Source organism: Chrysochloris asiatica, unplaced genomic scaffold, assembly GCF_000296735.1.
Source record: "Chrysochloris asiatica unplaced genomic scaffold, ChrAsi1.0 scaffold00020, whole genome shotgun sequence".
In the NCBI taxonomy this organism is placed as follows: Eukaryota; Metazoa; Chordata; class Mammalia; order Afrosoricida; family Chrysochloridae; genus Chrysochloris; species Chrysochloris asiatica.
Window position 1 is genome coordinate 28,627,959 of NW_006408538.1, and position 4,536 is coordinate 28,632,494.

Consider the following 4,536-nt stretch of genomic DNA (forward strand, 5'->3'; position numbering starts at 1 on the left):
AGGATACTTAACATAAAGCAAGGTTTCTGAAAGGAGCCAAGCTGTCTCTGTACACTTTGCAAACTTTTGTTTGTGAGCAAGATCTCAGGCACCAGGCTTCATTTATCTATATCTAAAATGCTACATTGTTCTTAATTATCACATTCCTATATACTTTCAGGAGGAAGGAGAGCATCTGGGTTAAACTGATTATATTCAAAGTCGGTTTAATGGGGCTGCCGCTATTATCCTCTAATCCAACATTCCCAGAATTTACCATTCCACTTTATTTACAAACCTTGGGTAGTTTTTCTCTAAAAACCTTTTCTCATATTCCCAATATACCTGTTTCTGGCCTTTCTGAATTATCTGAGGAAACTTTTACTGCCTTGGCTCTAAAAAAGGGATTTCAAACCCATTATTCTTCATGGATATCATACATAACTGAATAATCAAATAAGGAGCAGTTCTGACATTCATCCCAGGTGGCTATCGCTTGTTCCTCAGAAAGGTTTGTTCCCAGGACTCCATGCACTGCCATCACAGTGGAGGCATTAAGAGAGGCATTGTAAAAGAAACCATTTTCTCAGAAGCTACAATTACTGGAGTTAGAAGCATAGAATGAACAATATTAGGACCAAAGAAAATTATACAGAGGTAGCCAACCAGTGAGCTCGCAAAAACAAATGAACCCGGGACGTCAGGAAGTCACTTCCTTTGCCCCTCAGGGTCCAGGGCTCTCTATCCTGAGGAGGGTCTCAGAATTAGATTTTCATCCATGTCACAGGGCCACTGATCAACCCAGGGTCTGCGTATGCTGACGCCAGCAGAAGAGGTCTTGTGCAGTAGATTTGCCAATGCAATATGCTGTTTGATTTCTTGACTGCTGCTTCTGAGAGTGTTGGTTGTTGGTCTAAGCAAAATGAAGTGTTTAACAACTGCAATCTTCAACATGTCATACCACTCCAAAATCCTTGATATTAATCACTACTCCCTTAAGTGCAAGGATTCTACAACATGCTATAATGTCACAAAATTCACAGTTGTCAAAGGAAATGGCTCCTGGAATTGTAGAGGCTGGCAAGTCCAAAATCCATAGTTTTGAGATCAGTTGGAGGAATCTTTTCACCCGCATAGTCTCTAGAGCTATGTTAGAAGTCAGGTTAGAAGACAAGTTATTGGTGAACGAGGTTGCAGGAGCTGGTGAATCGGGTCAGGTGATAGGCTGAAAGCCCCATTATGATCAGACATAATGAGCCAGATGCAAAATCCAATGTGACAGAGTAAACTTTGCCAAAGCAGTGCTATAAATTAGACTCAGATCATACCCACAATAAAAATTAAGGGTGGTAACTCACATCCTCTAGTAAGGTGTGGGCATCCTTAATCCTTGTTATTACTGCTATTGTTGTTAAGTGGCTTCTAGCTGGTTCTGACTTACCGTTATGCTGTATAGGGTTTCAAGTAGTGGCTGGTGGGTTTGAACAGCTGACCTCATAATTAGTGGTATACTGCTTATCCTACAGTACCATACCAGGACTCCTACAGCACCATTGTTGTTGTTAGGTGCCATGGAGTTGTTTTGGACTCAAAGCAGTCTTATACACGACAAAATGAAACACTGTCCAATACTGTGCTGTCCTCACAATCTTCATTATGCTTGAGCCCATTGCTGCTGCCACTGTGCCAATCCATCTCATTGAGGCTCTTCTTCTTTTCACAGACCCGCCATTTTACCAAGCATGATGTCCTTCATCAGACACTGGTCCCTCCTGATAATATGCCCAAAGTATGAGAGACTAAGTCTGGCCATTTTGGCTTTTAAAGATAATTCTGACTGTATTTCTTCCAATACAGAACTGTTTGTTCTTCTAGCAGTCCATGGTACTTTAAATATACTTCACTATTGTTGTTGTTGTTAAGTGCTGTTGAGTCAATTCTGACCCACAGTGACCCTGTATAGGGTTTCCAAGGAATAGTTGGTGATCTTGCTGTTCAAACTGACTTTGCAATCTGATGCATTAGCTCACAGCACCACACCAGGACTCCATCATTAGCCCTACCTTAATCCTCACTTCTTAGTTTGACCTTAATCCTGTGTCATTAATAACTCACTTCAAATGAGTTCATAATAGCATGTTTTTGTTGCTGTTGTTGAGTGTCTTCAGGCTAGGAATTACCATATATTACAAAATGAACAAAGTGTCTATGAGGGCCATTATGAATAATTAGCTGCCTGCACCGCCTAAGACCTCCTAATCCTCTTCTACTTGTGAAAGCCAAAGCAAGGGTGGTATTCAGGCTTTCATCAATGAAGAAAGAGGAACAATGAGATTGAATTTATATTTTAAAAAGGATCCAAATGTACTTTTTCATTATGATAATATCTGGACTCTCAGAGTGGAACCAAGAATAGAAGACAGTATCTCCCTTTCCAATCAGGAAAATTCAGTTGTTGTTAACAACAAGAACAATAGCTGATCTAGAACAGCAGGCCAATAATCTACAAGGAGAACCCCTATTTAGAAAAGTGACAACAAGAAACACTTCCTGATAAAACAAAGAATACATGAAAATGACCCTTGACAAACACAACTCAGTTATTAAAGGACTAGGGTTTTATTTATCTTTTTTTTTTTTTTCAAGAGTGACCTGTTAATAATGAAAACAATGTGGTGGATTTTCTTTCAGCATCAGAAAAGAACTCAACAAAGTGGAGCAGTGGGGATTTAATAATAAATATACCACAAGAAACAGAGACAAGATAACGTGGCACAGGATTCTCCAGGTTTCCAAGTGCCTGTGAAAATGAGATGCCATCAATGTGACCAAGAGTTTCCACAAATAAATCATCCATACTCAGGAATATGATTCTAGTCTGAGGTTTCTGGGTGGTAACAATAACAATTGACAGGTTTGATGTATGGACCGTGGTCCAAGGATTTGTGTATAAGTACTCAGTCTAAACTTGGCTAGAAGTCTGAAATCAGAGTGCTGGCTCTATGGGAAGGTGTTCTCTTTCTGTTATCTCTGAGGGAAGGTCCCTGTCTCTTTGAGCTTCTGATCCTGGGTGACCTTCATGTAGTTTGGCATCTCTCTTCCCCCATCTTTGCTTATTTCTCTTGCTATTGTAATCTCCTTTATATTTCAAAGAGATTTATTCAAAGCATAACCAATACTAAGACTGCCTCATTAACATGTAAAAGACAACCATTCCTGTGTGGGATTATAACCACAGGAATAGAGGATATAATTTGTAATACATATTTTGGGAACCATAATTCAATCCATAAAAGATAGTATCATAATTTGTGGTTTCATTTAACAAGTTCATTTTCCTTCCACTCTCTTTAGGATTTTGTTGTTGTTTTCTGCAGTATTCAAACCATCTTCAATCATATATCTTTGTATCTCAAAATTATTTTCAACTGAAATTGAAATTGAATATAAAAAATTTATTTTTAAAATTTTAAATGGGCAGCTTTCATAGAAGTAGAACTTGCAAAACAAAACACGATGGAATGCTAACCAAGAATCATATACCCAGTAAAACTGTCCCTCAAATCCACTTGTGAAGTTAGAACATTTCCAGAAAAACAGAAATTAAAGGAATGTGTAATAACCAGGTGTACTGGTATGCCGCTATAGGAGAATAACTGAACTGCAAGGTCAGCAGGTCAAACTCACCAGCTGCTCCTCAGAAACCCTATACAGGGCTGCTGTGAGTTGGAACAGACTCAGTGGCACTTAACAACAACAACAAGCCCAGCTCTACCAAAAACACTAAAGTGATTCTGTTGGACTGAGAGCCAACAACAGCAGACAATCACCTGATATTGAAATACATGGATGGCAACATCGCTCTGAATTCAGTTTGGATATAGAAGTCAACTGATTTTTGTCAATACATTACATGGGAAAGAGCTAGTCTCTTCAACAAAAATGGTGCTTGCAACACTCGAAAGTGATTTACAGAAGAATTAAATAAGATCCACATCTCATATCATATACAAAAACTAACTCAACATGGAATAAAGGTGTAAATGTAAATCCCAGAACTATAAAGATCATCAATGAAAAAGTAGGGACAATTTTCAGGACTCTAATACATGGCATACATAGACTATCAAACATGGCAAAAAACACACAAACAATAAAGGACAAAATAGATGACTGGGACATACTAAAAATTAGTAATTTATATGCATCAAAATATTTCACCAAAAGAATAAAAAGGGATACCACAGACTGGGGGAAAATGTTTGCAACAACATATCAGACAAGGGACTAATATCTAAAATTTATAGGAAACTATAACACATCTACAAGAAAAAGACAGATAACCCAATTAAAAAATGGGCATAGAACATCAATAGACACTTCACCAATGAAGACATTCAGGCAACAAACAAACATACAAAGAAATATCAAGACCATTAGCCACTGTTATTGTTAAGTGCCACTGAGTTGGTTCCAATCCATAGCAACCAAGGAGTAGCTGGTGAGCTTGAACTACTGAGCTTATGGATATATATCAAGTAGAGGAGTTGCTGGATC